Raw genomic sequence first — 20,038 nt, 5'->3', positions numbered from 1 at the left:
AAAGTGAAGAGGAACTAAAGAGTCTCCTAATGAAAGTGAAAGAGGAGAGTGAAAAAGTTGCTTAAAGCTCAACATTCAGAAAACGAAGATCATGGCATCTGGTCCCATCACTTCATGGCAAATAGATGGGGAAACAGTGGAAACAGTGTCAGACTTCATTTTTCTGGGCTCCAAAATCACTGTGGATGGTGACTGCAGCCATGAAATTAAGAGATGCCTACTCCTTGGAAGGAAAGTTATGACCAATCTAGATAGCATATTAAAAAGCAGAGATATTACTTTGCCAACAAAGGTCCGTCTACTCAAGGCTATGGTTTTTCCAGTGGTCATGTATGGATGTGAGAGTTGGACTGTGAAGAAAGCTGAGTGCCGAAAAATTGATGGTTTTGAACTGTAGTGTTGGAGAAGACTCTTGAGGGTCCCTTGGACTGCAAGGAGATCCAACCAGTCCATCCTAAAGCAGATCAGTCCTGGGTGTTCACTGGTGGGACTGATGCTGGAGCTGAAACTCCAATACTTTGGCCACCTGATGCGAAGAGCTGACTCATTGGAAAAGACCCTGATGGGGGAGAGATTGGGGGCAGGAGGAGAAAGGGACGACAGAGGATGAGATGGCTGGATGGCATCACCGACTCGATGGACATGAGTTTGAGTAAACTCCGGGAGTTGGTGATGGACAGGGAAGCCTGGCGTGCTTCGATTCATGGGGTCGCAAAAAGTGAGACACAACTGAGCGACTGAACTGAACTGAACTGAACTGACACCTTGACTTTAGCCCTGTGAAACTGATTTTAGACCTCTGGCCTCCAAAACTAAAAGAGATTATAGTTTTGTTAAGTCACTAAGTTTTGGTAGTATGTACCAGCAGCAATAGGAAACTAATATATCTCTCTGTCCTTCAGGGCCACCTTGATCTCTCCCTTCTGAGTCTGATAAAGTTTGAATACATAACATAGCATTCAGAACTTCACAGAACCTGCTTCCTCATCCAGGTATAACTGCCATTTGGGGCACAGACTTTTGCTGTACATGTTAATTTCTCAGAGCGGGGAATGTCTAACTTGTAGCCAGCTTAGTGAAAGACTTAGCAGATACTTTGGGGGGAAGAAGTAAATACTCAGTTTAAGACTCCATTATATCAATATGAGGGAGATATCATCCTTTGATCTTATAATTAAAGCATGTCATTTAAAATATTGAGTCTGTTCAGATTAATGGATAAAGAAGATGTGGTATGGGGACTTCCCTGGTGATCCAGTGGTTAAGACTCTGAGCTCCCAATGAAGGGAGCATGGGTTTGATTCCTGGTTGGGGAACATGCTATGTGTCCAATAAATAAAACAAAACAATTAAAAAAAAAAAGGAAGATGTGGTATGGAGAACTCCCTGGTGGTCCAGTGGTTAAGACTCTGTACTTCCACTGCAGAGGGTGTGAGTTTGATTCCTGGTAGGGGAACTAAGATCCTATGTGCTGTGTAGTCCAGTCAAAAATAAATTAAAAAAAAAAATTTAAAGATGTATGTATGTGTATATATACATATATATACACACACTCATATATACATATATATATATACCTATACATATATACATATATATAATGGAATATTACTCAGTCATAAAAAATAATGAAATAATGCCATTTATAAGCAACATGGATGGACCTAGAGATTATCATACTAAGTGAAGTAAGTCAGACAAAGATAAATGATATAACTTATATGTGGAATATTTTAAAAATCATACAAATGAACTTATTTATAAAACAGAACAAACTTATGGTTACCAAAGTGGAAAGGGGGAGGGATAAATTTGGAATTTGGGATCAACAGATACAAATTAGTACATATAAAATAGATAACAACAAGGACCTACTATATAGCACAGGGAACTATATTCAATATATTGTAATAACCTATAAAGGAGAAGAATCTGAAAAATAATGAATATATTTATGTATAACTGAATCATTTTGCTGGACATCTGAAACACAATAAATCAACTATGTGTTGTGTGTGTGTTTAGTCACTAAGTCATATACGACTCTTTTGCCACCCCATGGATTGTAGACCACCAGGCTTCTCTATCCACGGGATTTCCCAAGCAAGAATACTGGAATAGTTTGCCATTTCCTTCTCCAGGAGATCTTCCCCAGAGATGAAACCCGTGTCTCCTGCATTGGCATGCAGATTCTTTACCACTGAGCCACCTGGGAAGTCCTGAATGTACTTAAAACAAATGTATAAGTGTACTGAACTGAACACTTAAAAATGGTAAAAATGGTATACTTAAAAATGGCATATAAATTTTATATGTATTTTACAACAATTTTTTTTATAATGAAGTCTATAACTACAGTGGGGACAAAGAACAAAAGTGATTTGGAAATGTACTCAGGCTGAAAGCACCTGCAGAAGAGGGAGATATGGTGTTTGGTTTGGGAGGACAGAGGGGCTGGTATTGGTGTGAGGGATCCATGGCTGTGGGCATGCCTGTCCTCTCACAGTGACACAGTTTTCCCTCCTCCTTCCAAAGGGCAAAATGATTCCTTCAACAACAACAAATATGTATTGAATACACGGGGGTAGGGTACTAAAAAAGATATACAGCTTAGGGTCAAACGGGGGAGGAAGACATAAAATAAATAATCACATATGGAGGTTACAATCTGATCCACGTCAAGATCTGATGAGGAAGTGAGGCATGAACCAAGAGTGAGAAATAAATGAGATTCCCTCATAGCTCAGTTGGTAAAGAATCTGCCTGCAATGCAGAAGACCCCAGTTCAATTCCCGGGTGGGGAAGATCTACTGGAGAAGATATAGGCTACTTACTCCAGTATTCTTGGGCTTCCCTTGTGGCTCAGCTGGTCAAGAATCCGCCTGCAATGCAGGAGACCTGGGTTTGATCCCTGGGTTGGGAAGATTCCCTGGAGAAGGGAAAGGCTACCCACTCCAGTATTCTGGCCTGGAGAATTCCATGGACTACATAGTCCAGGGGGTTGCAAAGAGTCAGATACAACTGAGCGACTTTCACTTTAATGATGCAAGGGGTGGAAGAGAGAAGGGAATATGTCCTAGGCAGAGAGAACGGCAGGTTTCTAGGACCTGAACAGAGCAGTAAAGCTGAGAGTACAAAGGAGCAAGATGATTCTGGGAAGGTGGCAGAGGGCAGAGCCTGGGGCCATGTTCACACCTGTGGTCTTTGTCCTAAGGGCAAAGAAGAATCACAGGAGTTGTGTTGAGGGTGGGAGTAGGGGAGAAAAGGAGGTTGAGCTGTCATTATCAGATTTGCAATTTTTTTTTTGGAAAGGGTCAAAAGAGATGTGGGGAGACCAGTTAGGAGGCTACTTCAGTAATCCATGCAAGGGACAATGGAAGTGAGAGGATAGGGAAGTGCTGCAAAAGATGAGGAGACTAGGGATATTCAAGTGAGATTTAGGTAGATATATTTTGAGATGAATCAGACATTATGATATTGTGCTTTACAATAAGAAATTATTTAATTAATTAAACAAGAAGGCCATTAGACTGATGTGCTCTAAGGCTATGGTGACATAGCTACATAAGCAAATCAAAATCTAAGCTTATAAATGTTCCAAGATTACAAAATTAAAACCACTAAGGACAGTCAATCATGAACTACCACGAGGCTTTAAGCTATCACCAATCAGTAACTTCCTTACTTTTCTTTTGCTTTTTCTCTTAAAAATCCTCTCTCCAAGCTTCCACTACGCTAGTGCTCTTAACAACTTCTGGTTTGGTGCTGCCTGATTCAATCTATTTTTGCTCAAATAAACGCATAAAAATGTTAATGTTTCAATTTATCTTTTGACAGTTTTGACATCAGAAAAGGGAACTAAAGGAAAGTCCCCACAGTCCTCAGGAGAAATGAACAACCAGGGGAAGCTACTTGCTGAGTCCCTTGAATTTGCTGCACCTTTGGAGGTGCTGGGTAAGTACTTCTCTCCTACCTCTGTGGTTTTTGCATTTTGAACTTTCAGACTTTATTTTAACATTTCTTTTTCCAGACTGGGTCCAGAAACTGGCCAGACTCAGACTGAGTTCAATTTAGAAACCAGTCTACTTCAACTGGATGCAGACCAGTGTGAAGCCTCGGGTGAATAAAATTTTAAGGCTGAACAAGCAGGTTAACTTTATCGAAGATAATTTTGAATTACAGTGGCCACAGAGGAGAACTTCCAACCTAGATAAACATCCATTTAGGAGCTGCATAGAGAAAATGGGGTCTCAGCCAAGTGAAGGTAGAGGTAAATTTCTTTTCCTCCTCTACTGTTTCTGGTGCCCATGATGAGACTCACTGGAACACCCCCACTTGCTTCAGAGCCTGTAAATGGGATTCTGGAAAAACTGGCAGAAGCTAGCAAAGGGTGAGAATTCTTACTAAACTCAGCCCTTCTAGATTTCTATCTATGGTGCCTGGTCAAGAGAAGAAGGTAAAATTTCACATTGTCCTCTCCATTACAATCAGATTGGCAGGCAGAAAAAATTTTTTTTGAGAATAAGGTCTTTGAATTGTGGCTTGTAAATCTGCTTTCGGGTAGCCAGTGGTTCCTAATCCTTTCTCTCCCAGGGACAGCTACTACCTTCTTGTTTGCCTCATTTTGTGTCACGAGAACTTGTCTTGGCAACCATCAGGCTGGGGGCAGAAATGTGGGTTGCATTCTATTTGTGGCTAAGGTCTTACTGCTGCCAGCTCTCAGGGAAATCGTCTAAGTCTTTCTTTCCTTTAGCAATCTTGGGGAGTGGCTCTGGACTTAGGAAAACAGTTTCTTTTGTACCTCTTTAGGGATGCGTCTTAAGCCCACGATCTTACTCAGTACTGCCAGAAAAACCTACAAGACATTTGAAAGGATTCTTCAAAGTAATGCTAAGGTCAAAAGCTGGATAAATTGGAAGCTAATATTCAGAGCCTGATAGGAAGGGTTTTTTGGTTTTGTTTTGTTTTGCTTTTGTTCTTTTGTTTTTAAGGCCTTTTCCCCTAAGCTAAAAGAAATTATGTACCCAGAAGGGAAGAAAAACATTCAAAGGCAAACAGCTCTAAATCTAGAATATAGGGATCTTTGGCTTCCATATTAGTTAAAAAGAACTCCTTGACATAAAGAAGGGAGATAAGGCAGTTGGATGGGTCAGCCGTGATATCATTCAAGCAGCAACCCAATTCTTTAAGGAATTAAAAATAACTGTACTAGTCTTAAAAATCAAGTCTTTATAAGAACCAAAATGCTGCTCTAGAGACAATTCAAAGCCCAACTATCCTTTTAACCAAACCTAAATTTCCCCTATTCATCTCAAAAGGCTTGTAGCTATTGTAAAATTCTAGATTTAGGAGCAAAAGTCCTTGAAGGAAGCTGAATTCTTCCCCTATGTCTTTGAAATGTAAATGTTCTACCCAGTCTTCTCTTGGAATTGAGGACCATCTCTTTGAAAAGCAAATTTTAGGGAGGTAATTCTAAATCAGAAGAGAAAAATAAAAATGGGGGAAAGGCTATTTGGAAACTAAACAAATGAAAAATCTTAAAAATCTTCTCCACAATATTAGTAAAAGTTTAAGCCAACTGAGAAAGTACACTTATATCATCTGCCAGAAACACAATTTGGAGTCAACTATTCTTTCATAAACCTGTGATTTTTGCATTATCATACCTGTCTCATGGCTAAAAATTTTAAGTGAAAGTTGTAAGATTTGTATGTCTGTATGTTTATGTATGTGTGTGTGTGTGTGTGTGTATATACATATATGTATGTGTATGTGTGTGTGTGTGTGTGTGTATATATATATATATATATATACATGCGTATAAAACAGGGGCTTCCCTTGTGGCTCGGCTGGTAAAGAATCCGCCTGCAATGCAGGAGACCTGGGTTCGATCCCTGGGTTGGGAAGATCCCCTGGAGAAGGGAAAGGCTACCCACTACAGTATTCTGGCCTGGAGAATTCCATGGACTATCCATGGTGTCGCAAAGAGTCAGAAATGACTGAGCCACTTTCACCTTTCTTACATAAAACAGATGTATAATATTTTTCTACTTCTGGATAGTATTGCAAAATTAGTTTACAGAGAGCTCTATTTAACTGGCTTAATGATAAGCATGGGGAATTCCCTGGTGCTCCAGTGGTTAGGACTTGGAGATTTCATTGCTGAGGGCCCTGGTCGATCCCTGATAGAGGAACTAAGATCCCACAAGCTGTAGGCTGTAGTGCAGCATACAAAAGAAAGACAAACATGCACATATAAATTGAGAAATTAAGTATACTATCAGAAATATAAACACTAACTCAAATGTTTTTCAACTTCACGTGATCTAGGATAATCTTGGGTAAGTAAAAGGTCGTTTAGGTTCCAACCCAAGTTTCCTGCATTGCAAACAGATTCTTAACCGTCTGAGCCACCAGGGAAGCCCTTGGGTTTGTTAGTTTCATTAAAATAGGCATACCTTTAGTGTTATCAGCATTAAATGTAATACTTTTACTTTTCAGTTCAGTTTAGTTGCTCAGTCATGTCCAACTCTTTGCGACCCCATGAACTACAGAATGCCAGGCCTCCCTGTTCATCACCAACTCCCAGAGTCCACTCAAATGCACGTCCATTGAGTCAATGATGCCATCCAGCCATCTCATCCTCTGTTGTCCCCTTCTCCTCCTGCCCTTAATCTTTCTCAGCATCAAGGTCTTTTCAAATGAGTCAGCTCTTCGCATCAGGAGGCCAAAGTATTGGAGTTTCAGCTTCAAAATCAGTCCCACCAGTGAACACCCAGGACTGATCTGCTTTAGGATGGACTGGTTGGATCTTCTTGCAGTCCAAGGGACTCTCAAGAGTCTTCCCCAACACCACACTTCAAAAGCATCAATTTTTCGGCACTCAGCTTTCTTTATAGTCCAACTCTCATATCCATACATGACCACTTGAAAAACCATAGCCTTGACTAGATGGACCTTTGTTGACAAAGTAATGTCTCTGCTTTTTAATATGCTGTCTAGGTTGGTCAAAGCTTTTTTTCCAAGTGTGAGGCTGCCAGGGCTAACACTATCACAGGCGGCCCGGACCTAAGTTTCGGTTTCCCCTGAAATGGTGGGATTCCCTACCCCCATCAGGCCACCTGGAGCCAGCCAATCAATATGCGCCCAGTAAGAAACAAAGGGAAAGCTGAAAAGCCTGTGAACGCCCAAGTTTGAAAAAAGTCCGCGAAAGTTTGTACCAATAAAATTGCTTTGCAAACATGTAACCAATCCGCTTAAGCCAGCTACCAACCGCTTATGCATACCCTATAAATTTGGTGTAACAGATGGGGCTCGGGGCTTTCTGACCCTGCACCACTGTGTTGGATGCGGCAGGAGCCCTGGCTCAAGTCAGTAATAAACTTCCCTTTTTGCGAGTTGCATTGTCTTGGAAGCCTTCTCTCTTCCCGCTCGGGGATTCGGACATCGGGCAAAACACCAAGGAGTAAGCGTCTTTTAATTTCATGGCTGCAGTCACCATCTGCAGTGATTTTGGAACCCCCAAAAATAAAGTCTGACACTGCTTCACTGTTTCCCCATCTATTTGCCATGAAGTGATGGGACCAGATGCCATGATCTTAGTTTTCTGAATGTTGAGCTTTAAGCCAACATTTCTACTGTCCTCTTTCACTTTCATCAAGAGGCTTTTTAGTTCTTCTTCACTTTCTGTCATAAAAGTGGTGTCATCTGCGTATCTGAGGCTACTGATATTTCTCCTGGCAATCTTGATTCCAGCCTGTGCTTCATCCAGCCCAGCATGTCTCATGATGTACTCTGCATATAAGTTAAAAAGCAGGGTGACGATATACAGCCTTGATGTACTCCTTTCCCAATTTGGAACCAGTCTGTTGTTCCATATCCAGTTCTAACTGTTGCTTACATGCAATGATTGATGGTAAATCCTTGGCTTGTCTTCTTAGCCTGGAGACGGTTTTAAAAGTCCAATCTAAGATTCCTTGTGAAAAGTTCCAGCAGAGTGTATATGGTCAGTGACTATTCCTACTTCTCTTATGTAAATAATCAGGTCAAGTTTAATGAGACTAGACTTATTCTGCAAACAAATTAGTCTTACTATTATGATTATCTTTGATAGAAATGAAGGTGGTCCCTGGAGAAGGAAATGGCAACCTACTCCAGTATTTTTGCCTGGGAAATTCCATGGACAGAGGAACCTGGTGGGCTATAACACATGGGGTTGCAAAGAGTCTGATACAACTGAACTACTGAGCAAGCTTGGAATCTAGAAAGATGGTACTGATGAACCTATTTGCAGGGCAGCAATGGAGATGCATTCATAGAGAACAGACTTATGGAAACAGTGGAGGAAGGAGACGGTAGGACAAATTGAGAGAGTAGCATTGAAACGTATACATTACCATGGGTAAAATTAGATAGCGTGTAGAAATTTTCTGTATGATGCAGGGAGTTCAGATCAGGTGCTCTGTGACAACCTAGAGGGGTGGGATGGGATGGGAGATGGGAGGGAGGTTCAAGAGGGAGGAGATATTTTTATACCTATGACTGATTCATGTTGATATATGGCTGAAAGCAACACAGTATTGTAAAGCAATTACCCGACAAAAATTAAAAATAAATAAATTTAAATTAAATGTAAACAAAAAACAAAAGATGATAGGTAATACATTTTTAAAAAAGAAATGAAGTTGATTACAGAGGGAAAAACTGTATTTCAGTAAAAAATTAAAACACAATCTTGTGACTAACATATTCTAGCTCTCTTTATTGTCTTTGAGGTGGTGTTATATATCTATAAACCGAACTGAATCCTGAATTCTTCTAATTTTCTCAAATTTCTGGCTATTGGCACTTTCCCAATAGTTACTGTAGTCTCCCTGGTACACTACATTCTCTCAAGGCTGTATATTGTTACCCTGCCTATTTAACTTCTATGCAGAGTACATCATGTGAAATGCCAGGCTGGATAAAGCACAAGCTGGAATCAAGATTGCCAGGAGAAATATCAACAACCTCAAATATGAAGATGACACCACTCCTATGGCAGAAAGTGAAAAGGAACTGAAGAACCTCTTGATGGAAGTGAAAGAGGAGAGTGAAAATGCTGGCTTAAAACTCAATACTCAAAAAGCTAAGATTATGACTTCCAGTTCCATCACTTCATGGCAAATAGATGGGAAGCAATGGAATCAGTGACAGACTTTATTTTCTTGGGCTCCAAAATCACTGTGGATGGTGACTGCAACCATGAAATTAAAAGACGCTTGCTCTTTGGAAGAAAAGCCATGACACACCTAGACAGCATATTAAACAGCAAAGATATCACTCTGCCGACAAAGGTCCATATAGTCAAAGCTATAGTTTTTCCAGTAGTCTTGTACGGATGTGAGAGCTGGACCATAAAGAAGGCTGAACACCAAAGAATTGATGCTTTCGAACTGTGGTGCTGGAGAAGACTCATGAGAGTCCCTTGGACTGCAAGAAGATCCAACCAGCCAATCCTAAAGGAAATCAGTCTTGAATATTCATTGCAAGGACTGATGCTGAAGCTGAAACTCCACTACTTTGGCCACCTGTTGCAAAGAGCCAACTCATCGGAAAAGACCCTGATGGTGGGAAAGATTGAAGGCAGCAGGAGAAGCGGAACAGAGGATGAGAAGGTTGGATGGTATGACTGACTCAATGGACATGAATTTGAGCAAACTCTGGAAGCTAGTGAAGGACAGGGGAGCCTGGAGTGCTGCAGTCCATGGGGTCACAGGGAGGTGGACACATCTGAGCGACTGAACAACAAGCCAGCGATAGTACTACTATCAGATGGTCTCACTGCACTTGGAAAAACAGAAACAGGATGGGCAATGAGATGAATAAGAAAAACCATTCTACCATGGATCTGACATAATAACCTGAGTTCCACAATGAGAAAAGAACAACTTAACTCTGATTGACAGTAGTGTTGATATCAATTTTGTGATCAATCTCTCATGTGTGCTGCTGCTGCTGCTGCTGCTAAGTCGCTTCAGTTGAGTCTGACTCTGTGCGACCCCATAGACAGAAGCCCACCAGGCTCTTCCGTCCATGGGATTCTCCAGGCAAGAACACTGGAGTGGGTTGCCGTTTCCTTCTCCAATGCATGAAAGTGAAGTGAAAGGGAAGTCGCTCAGTCGTGTCCAACTCTTAGCGACCCCATGGACTGCAACCCACCAGGCTCCTCCATCCATGGGATTTTCCAGGCAAGAGTACTGGAGTGGGGTGCCATTGCCTTCTCCATCTCATGTGTGAGAAGATGACAAATAAGGGGGAAATGGTTAAATTAATTTCACAGGGAGGCCATTGGACAGATGTGGTACTAATGCCATGTTGACTATAAAAATCTCTCCCCAAGAGGATGAGATGAATGGAGAGAGTAGCATGGAAGCATACATACTAACATCTGTAAAATAGATAGCCAATGGAAATTTGCTGTATGATGCAGGGAATTCAAAATGGAGCTGTGTAATAACCTAGAGGGGTGGGAAAAGGAGGGAAGTGAGAGGGAGATTCAAGAGAGAGGGGCATATGTACACCTATGGTTAATTCATGTTGATGTATAACAAAAATCAAATCAATTTTGTAAAATAATCATCAATCAATTAAAAATAAATAAAATACAATTATTTTTAAAAAGAAACCTCTCCCCAAGCTCCTGCTGGTATAGTATTCCTAAACACATTTGGTTTGGTACTGCCCAAATCAATTTTTGTTCAAATAAACTCTTAAAATATTTAAGATGCTCAGTTTATCTTTTAAAAATATATATACTTGGTCTTTGACCCCTTTCCTGGCACATAACTCCTAAATTCCTTGTAATTTCTTAAGTCATAAAAGTAATAACAGTGTTTTGTTATGTTAATGAAGTGACTTTTGGACTGCACCTAAGAATGGGGACCAGGTGCCCAGAAAACCAACAATATGATTACAGGTTTAGAACTTTCAGCCTCACTCCAGGCCTCTGAGGAGGAAAGAAGAGCTGAAAGTTGAATCAATTGCCAATGGCCAATGATATAAGCAATCATGCCTGCATAATGAAGCTTTCACAAACACCCAAAAGGAAAGCGTTCAGAGAGCTTGCGGGTTGGTGGACATATGAGTGCATGGAAACTCCTTGCCCTTTCTCCAAACCTTACCCTAGGCATCTCTTCCATATGGCTGTTTCTAAGTTACACGTCTTTATACTAAAACAAGAATCTAGAAAGCAACTTTCTCTGAGTTCTGTGAGCTGTTTTAGCAAATTATTCATAATTGAACCCAAAGAATAGGTCATTGGAACCTCTGATCTATAGTCAGTCAGTCAGATACTAAGGCAACAACCTGGACTTGTGACTGGCGTCTGAAATGTATGTGGGAGGACAACCTGTGGGATCTGAACTCTATTTCCACATAGATAGTGTCAGAATTGAGCTGAATCAAGGGCTTTCCTAGTGGGCTCAGTCAGTAAAGAATCTGCCTGCAATGCAGGAGACCTGGGTTCAATCCCTGGATCAGGAAGGTCCCCTGGAGAAGAAAAGGGCAACCCACTCCAGTATTCTCGCCTGGGAAGTTCCATGGACAGAGGAGCCTGGTGGGCTACAGTCCATGGAGTCACAAGAGTTGGACACGACTCAGTGGCTAAACCACATAGGTCACATAGCTGGTGTCTAAGAATTACATGTTCGTGGAGGGAAAAAAACAAACACATTGGAACTGGATGCAGAATCAGGCAGCATGAAGGGTGAAAGACAAGCAGAGGTCCCAAATAGATCTGAACTTTCTGCTTTGTGAAGTTGGATGGACAGGGCCTTCAAACTCACTGAACAAAGGCTCGATCATAGTCACAACACTGCACAACTTGAGCAGGCACCATCCACTTCTTAGTCAACGGCAATAATGCCCTTGATGTTGTACACAAGCAACAGCCCCATGTGACATATGATCCCTAGGGAGACAATTAGTTTCCCTAACCTGGGCCTAACTCTTTCCTATCTACCATTTTCCCCTGGTATACTTGAGGTTGTGGTCAGTGACCAACATGCCAAAGCCCAATGCAATCAAATGTTTCACGGTTAGCTGTTCAAGTCAGATCCCACCAAAATCACATCATAAACCTGAGGCTCCAGAAAAACTTTGGGCAAAAAGAAAGTAAGAAGAAGAAAGGATCCGTGTGCACCTGACTCATGTTAGGATATGTTCCAGGGTCATTCACTCTCTCCCCACTCATCACTGTTATCAGTGCAATGCTAGTATAGCCCAGCACATATGGTCTTCTGGTCACATGGTCTGCTGATGGGAAAAGCCTTGCATGCTGCTTCTTCAGGGCTTCTGTAGCAGTTAAGTCATGTTCCATAGAGTCTGATCAGAGGTCCAAGACTGACTCACCCTTTGCAGCTTAAGAAGGCTGGAGCAAGAGACAAAGACCTCTCCAGGCCTCCTCTGGTGACATCAAGGCAGCCCATATGATGCTGTAGCCCCTGAAGAATGATCTGGACACAGCTCCTCCTGGGGTTCCAGTTGTCTAAAGCAGACAGGGACCCATTCCACCCACTAAGGGGCAGCAGGTAGAGGTGTTCACACCTCAGAAAGTCACAGTAAATCAGGCAACAGATGGAATCTAGGGACCCTCACTGGCCATTCTGTGGACTGGCAAACTGTAGTCCCATCCCAAAGCATGACCCACTGGCAGATCAACCTCTGTGAAGCAGGGAAACCTAAAGGAGCCAAACCCTGGGTTGATAAAGATGAAGTCTTCCTGACCCCAAGCATGATCATGTAGGTTAAGGAATAGTTTATAGGACAGTCATCCTGATGTCTGGGTGGAAAGGCCTGTATTGGAATCCTGCTATGCCTGTCTCTAGCTATATGACCTTGGATGAGATTCTCAAGCTTTCTGTGCCTCAGTGTTCTTATCTGTAAGATGAGGATGATAATAATTGTTTTTATCATAGACGGCAATGTGAGGATGGAAAGCATGAAACATATGGAGCATTTAACTTAGGTCAGTGCCTGGCATGGTAAGCACCTAATAAATGTTTAGTATTGTTACTCTGTTAGAATAGGAGTCTGACACTTACTGCTCTCAGGCCATCAAGAGAAAGCTGACAGGTTGCAGTCCCTGCCTGCTTCTCTTAAGCTCCACAGTTTGTGAAGTAAGATACCAACAGCATTTGTCACAAAAGGCTGATGGTGAGGAATAAGACTCTCAAATCCTGCCTTATTGCCAGTCTATAGTTTTAACATTTAAATGGCCTGAACATTTTTCATTCCTCCAGTATACTGTCTACTTGGACAGCTGTGTGGGGTCAAGAAGTTTTCCACCTCTGTGGGCCTCAAGTTACTTGAATATAAACCAAAAATTCTCTGAGGTCCCTTCCAGCAATAACATTCTGAGCCTATGACCCCAGGCCTGCATAAAACTGGCCAGGGTACCTTTACACTTGTGTGTGAAGTTCCTTTTTTCCCACTGGGGCTCTTACTCTTTTCTTTGGCAGCTCATTTCTGATAATCAGTGTTTCAATAATAATCAGAATAATCCTCCAAATTTACAAATGTGACAGCGAAAGAAAAATAAAAATACCTCTGAATGGTAAAATACTTCCCAGTGGGTATTTCTAACACATCACAATTTGTCTTATAATTAGGTAACAATCACTATAACCCCACCCACCACATTGAGAAATCAAGAGGTTAGAAAGCATGTTTTATAAATAAAAATATGTAGACATTGTACCAAGGACTGATCTCTAGCTCTGCAGGGTCCTACAATAAAGCATTACAGTATTCCAGGGAGGCAGAGAACTTTAAAATCCATCTAGTCTGACCATCTATCTGATACAGTATCCCTGCCAGCAGCATCTACTCTGTGTTAAAACACCTTCAGTGATGAGAAACTCAATCTTTATAAGGTATTAGTTTTTTCACCTGTTCAACAAGGGACCAGCCCCACAGCTAGGTGCTAGAACACAGTCTACATGGAAACAAGACTGGGAAACAAGCTAGAGACGAAGTAGAAGGCTACACCTGGGAAAGGGTGGCCCTTGCTGAGAAGAGGGATTGGACTCAGGATAATTTGGAAAAAGTGGAGTCAACGTTGAGAAATTTTTCATTATTACCCACCAAAAGCATCAGGGTAGCCAGGAGGGAGCTAAGCTAGTGCATACAAATCACCTATTGCCATTTAAGCAAGCTGCTGCATGTCACTCCTGGGAAGGATAACATTAGCTGCTTTTCCCACTGCTGTATGGTTAGTACCCACTACTGACTGCTATGTGCAGGTCACCATAAGATGGTCTGGAAGAAAGATGGCTGATTTGTATTAGTTTCTTGGGGCTACCGTAACAAATTACTACAAACAGCGTGGCTTAAAACAACAAAAGTTTATTCTTACACTTTGTAGTTAAGATATCAGCAGGCCAATGCTCCCTCTAAAGACTCTTGGGAAAGAAACTTCCTTACCTTTTTCAGGCTCTAGAGGCCACAGGCATTCCTTGGCTTGTGGGAACATAACCCCAATCTCTGCCTCCATATTCACATGGCCTTCTTCTCTGTGTGTGTCTCTCTGTGTCCTCTCCTCTTCTGATAAGAACACCACCAGTCATTGGATTTGCTAAGCCACTTCAGTCGTGTCCGACTCTGTGTGACCCCATAGACGGCAGCCTACCAGGCTCCCCTGTCCCTGGGATTCTCCAGGCAAGAACACTGGAGTGGGTTGCCATTTCCTTCTCCAATGCGTTAAAGTGAAAAGTGAAAGTGAAGTCGCTCAGTCGTGTCCAACTCCTAGCGACCCCATGGACTGCAGCCTATCAGGCTCCTCCATCCACAGGATTTTCCAGGCAAGAGTACTGGAGTGGGGTGCCATTGCCTTCTCCAGATTTAGGGCCCATCTAACCTAGTATGAGAGCTTCCCAGGTGGCTCGGTGGTAAGGAATTCACTTGCCAAGCAGGAGACATGAGTTTGATCCCTGGATTAGGAGATGCCCTGGAGAAGGAAATGGCAACCCACTCCAGTATTCTTGCCTGCAGAAGCCCATGGACCGAGGAGCCTGGTGGGCTACAGTCCATGGGGTAACTAAGAGTTAAACATGACTGAAGTGACTAAACAACAATAACAACAAATCCAGTATGATTTCATCTCAACTAATTATACCAGTAAAGACTCTATTTCCAAATAAGATCACATTCTAAGTTGCATGTTTTTGAGTGACACTATTCAATCCACTATACCATTCAAACTACCATTACTGAACTTCATTCTCCCTTTTCAACAGATCAGGACATTCACTAGCCCCTTGAAATAGCTTGAAATAGAAGGTGTCTTGACACCCAGAGAAATGACTGAGTGGCAGGAAAATCCGCTGAGCCTGCACTTGAGTGGGAGTGGTTGGTGGTAAGTACCACCTATTACATAATTATGATAGAACATAATGGGTTATGATGAGGAAATGTGGGATGCCATAGGAATATAAAAGGCAGACACCAAACACAGATTTGGGTATTAAGCAATATTTCGCAAAGTTTGGAATGTCTAAGGTGAGACCTGAAAGACAAGCAGGAAATGGTCCAGTGAAGATCTTATGGGAAGAGAGACATTGAGGAAGAGTGTTCTGGATGCGAACAATGGCTCAGAAGTGAGAGAAATATGATTCATTACAGGAGCACAAAGATATTCAAAATGGCTGAGCTGTAAAGTGGTGCAAGGGCCTGGGAGGGAGAGCATCTTGGACTAAAGTCTGAGCCCCTGTCTTTTATCCCTTAAAGTCACACAGAAGAAGTCTAACCATTCTTCAACTTTGGAGTCCTTGTGCATTTAAAGACAGGTATATTGTTATCCCTAAATTTTCTCTTTTCCCTGTTAAATATACTTAATTCCTCCAAATATTTTTCATATACTTTGGAGTCTCATAGCATCACTAACTATCCTGGCTGAAGTCCTCCAAACCCACTTCAGCTTGCCTATATCTCTTTACATAAAACCCTGAAATGGAAGAAAATACTCCAACCCAATACCATAGGATCAACACTTTGACCTTAATGATCACTGTTTACTGACTATACCTTTCTTTCCTAGATCTAGGCATCAAGTTGGAGCAGGTTTTTGAGACACAGGCTGATATTCAGTTCAGTTCAGCCTCTCAGTCATGTCCAACTCTGCAACCCTATGGACTGCAGCCTTCATGGAGCTTACAGTCTAATGAGGAAGATGCTAAATAAATACAGGCATACAGGGAGCTATTCAGTTCAGTTCAGTCGCTCAGTTGTGTCCTACTCTTTGTGACCCCATGAATCGCAGCACGCCAGGCCTCCCTGTCCATCACCAACTCCCAGAGTTTAATCAAACTCATGTCCATTGAGTCGGTGATGCCATCCAACCATCTCATCCTCTGTCGTCCCCTTCTCCTCCTGCCTTCAATCATTCCCAGCATCAGAGTCTTTTCAAATGAGTCAGTTCTTTGCATGAGGTGACCAAAGTATTGGAGTTTCAGCTTCAGCATCAGTCCTTCCAATGATTATTCAGGACTGATTTCCTTTAGGATTGACTGGTTGAATATCCTTGCAGTCCAAGGGACTCTCAAGAGTCTTCCCCAACACCACAGTTCAAAAGCATCAATTCTTTGGCGCTCAACTTACTTTATAGTCCAACTGTCACATCCATACATGATGTGTATGGAAAAACCATAGCTTTGACTAGACAGACCTTTGTTGGCAAAGTAATGTCTCTGCTTTGTAATATGCTGCTTAAGTTGGTCATAGCTTTTCTTCCAAGGAGCAAGTGTCTTTTAATTTCATGGCTGCAGTCACCATCTGCTGTGATTTTGGAGCTCAGTTAGACTGCTAACTGAGCCTCAATATCCCCTATTACTCTTCTTCTTAGTGATAATAAAACCACCCACACCCCAGTTTTAGCTGAGTACATGGCTGTCTAGCTGAAGACTTACATCCTCGCCTTCCTTGTAGCTGAGTACAGTCACATGATTATGTTCTGGTTCATAATCTAATTTTTAACAAACCATTTACTCTTGTCTTCCTTCTTCCCCTGCCCTCGTGGCTGAGAACAGGGATAACTATAGCAGCTTTGTGCCCAGAAATGAAAGCACCATATTGAAGACAGCAGAGCAGACCAGCCCACCTGGGTCTCTGGATGATTCCCTGAGGTAGAAAGCAGTCTACCCACCCTAGACAGCCCACCCACCTCTGGACTATTAGATAAGGTAGAAAGAAACTTCTATACACTGTAACTAATGCAAGAGCCATCCTCATGTGGTCCCTATTGATGCAGATTGCATTCAGTGTAGATGCAGATTTAGGCATTCATCGACCCATCCATCCATTCAGTAAAGGTACTGAATGTCTACTAGGTATTAGATGCTATGCATTCTGAACCTTATACATGGTGGTATCAGTTTTCCTGGGATGGGCAAAGCATTGCTCTTTGTTTACAATCTTTACTGTTATAACACTAGGGGACTCTCCATTTTGTTAGTTTTTTCAACTCCTTGTTAACCTTTATAACATTGTCTACTCTGTGACAGATGCCTCATCTGGGATATCCCCTTCAATTCTCATAACAACTTTATGAGAAAGATAATTGTTATTCTCATTTTACAAGTTTAAAAACTAAGCTTTTTCTTTAAAATTGACTTTAATTTCCTAAAGAATGAGCAAATAATATCTTAAGAGACTGGGAGAGATTTCTAGCATTTTCTAAGCAGATAAGAGTGACAGAACAAGATCTTTATCAAAGACCTTTCAACACTGCTCTGATCTAACTTCTCAAATTCAGTCTACTGAACAACAGCCCTCTGCTCTGTGGGAAAAAACATGGTTTCCTAGTTGAATAAGCTTGAGAAATATTGCACAGTAAGGAGATTCATACTGTGCATTTAAACATTAAATTCTCTGACAAACACCTGTAGAAAAGAGACCTGTTTGAGTTGATTTAACACAATGTTTCCCAAATGAACCCAGCTATGAGACTCTGTTTTCAAGTCATGCTATTAACTTCCCTCAGAACTTTGAGGAAGAGATGCTCTAGATATAACTGCAATGCAATGAGATAGGAAGTTTCCTATTTCATCTGTTTTGCTTCCCCATCACTGCCGAGTGTTACACCTGATTGATGATATCCTTCCAAGAAAAATTATATTCTTTTAAAGTTCAAGTAATGCTTTACAAAAAGGTGGAATTTCAGGCAACACCAAAGAGAAAACCATTTTTCTTTGAGAATTTCTTGGATTCCTCAAATTCTACCTGGAATATTGCCACCATATCTGTTCTGCTGACCTTCTAAGGAAAGAGAAGGACAAGGTTTACTGTTAGGGGCTTAAGCACTTAGAAACAAAAGTGACTTCTTCATGAGGCAGGCAATATGCTAGTGTCATAATTCAGGGAGATTGAATTTAAATTTCAAGACCAATGTTACAGCAAGTGTGACTCAGCAGTGTGATATAGTTCAGTCAAATTTGGGAAATGGGAATTGATTCTTTTACAGGTGAAGAAATTGAGTCAGGGGACAATGAAAGGTCATCTGTATGAGGGAAACTGCCAAGCAGGTTGTAAATCTTCTGCTTCTAAAGGAGCTTTCTGGATATAGTATTCAGTCCTTATACAAATTTAAAAAAGAAAGCGTAGAACCAGCTCAAAACAAGCAACTGTAAAAACAAGTTCCAGGGTATGCAGATGGACAGAAAAAGTGGTGTTGTCAAGGAGCTGATGGTTGGAGAGGCTGGAAAGCTGGTGAGTGCCCTCTGCCCTCTCCACCCTTCCGGAAATGAAAATGATTGCAACACAAATCCATGCTCATTAAGCAGCAGGCCTAACGAAGGGCAGACTTTTTTGGCCCTGTTTGCAGTGCCAGGGACCTTGCTTGAGTGTTGTCGTGGGGAAGTTATCGTCATCCTCCTGGCAACAGGTTACCTAGGTGAATACCAAACAGCCGACCTGGCCCAGCAAGCAGTGGGCCCCATGCTGTTCGCCGTCCCCAGGCTGCTCTGCCTGCCCTCTGCTTTCACTTTCTCACTCCCTCAGCCACACCGTTGCCTTTAAGAGACGTAGCATTCATTCTTGTGCACCCAGACACTACAGAAGTTTATCTGCATGAGGGGTGGGGTGGGGCAGCATTCATGGCCCTTTTCTACCTCTGACTTTCAAAGTTTCAAAGTGTGGCTATGGGCACATTTGACATGTGACATGGGCAGTCATGCCCACTCCCATCAACCTACAACTAAAATGAGAAGGGCTCTCAGAAGAAACACCCCTTTCCACCTATTTTTACTAAACACCCCAGTGCCACAATTAAAACAAATTACAAACATAAGAAATACCTTCAGTGATGATCAAAGTCTATACCACAAAGTGAAATGAAGCCCTAAGCCAACTAACCTGTGAATTTGATCAATTAGCTATATATAGATAAATGAAACAATTCAGTTCCAGCAAATTCTTAATCACTCATAAGGATGCCAGATTTACCAAACAAATATTTAGCAACACTACTCAGCAAAGGATTTTTGCTCAAATTGTAGTGTCATCTCAACTCCATGTTCTTCCTGTGTTGACAACACTTTCAGGTGTGGAAAACAGGCAGAATGTGATGATTCCAAGGTCTATCCCCACCTCACTAGCCCTGAGAAAGACACTGACCCAGTTTCCATCTAGCATCTCTCCTGCAGGGCCCCAGATAGCCCAGGGCTAAATGGTGAGCATTTTCAACATTGCTTAGGGTAAGGTCTGAACCCGCATGAGGATCCGTTTAGACCTATCTATCCTAGAAGGATCCAAGGGGTCCTTCCCTGGATCCCTTGTGCTTTGCTAAAGTGCCCTAAGTTCCCTTCCACCACTGAACCAGATTTAGGAGGATAAGGTTAGTGGGCTGAGCAATCCTTCCCTCATCCTATCTTTGGTGTCTGTATCTACTTCCAAGAAATTCAGGTAGGTAACACAGTACTATGATCATCTAATGTAAAAGCTTCCTGACTGGAAGAAATTCCCTTGGTGACAAGGAGATGTAGAAGAAAGAGCGATGATTTATTTA

The 20,038-nt window shown here is 41.8% G+C and overlaps 1 protein-coding gene and 1 pseudogene across 2 annotated transcripts in view; one reads left to right on the top strand and one right to left on the bottom strand.

Moving 5' to 3' along the window:
- The window catches only part of GLIS3 (GLIS family zinc finger 3), a 674,957-nt gene that overhangs the window by 523,791 nt on the left and 131,128 nt on the right, over positions 1-20,038 (bottom strand). The gene's annotated exons all lie outside the window — the stretch shown is intronic.
- The window catches only part of LOC133048764 (elongation factor 2-like), a 55,151-nt pseudogene continuing 53,797 nt past the window's right edge, over positions 18,685-20,038 (top strand).

The sequence above is a fragment of the Dama dama genome, chromosome 29 (assembly GCF_033118175.1).
Source record: "Dama dama isolate Ldn47 chromosome 29, ASM3311817v1, whole genome shotgun sequence".
In the NCBI taxonomy this organism is placed as follows: Eukaryota; Metazoa; Chordata; class Mammalia; order Artiodactyla; family Cervidae; genus Dama; species Dama dama.
The sequence above is the reverse complement of the archived record's forward strand: the minus strand, read 5'-3'. Positions and strand labels throughout refer to the sequence as shown.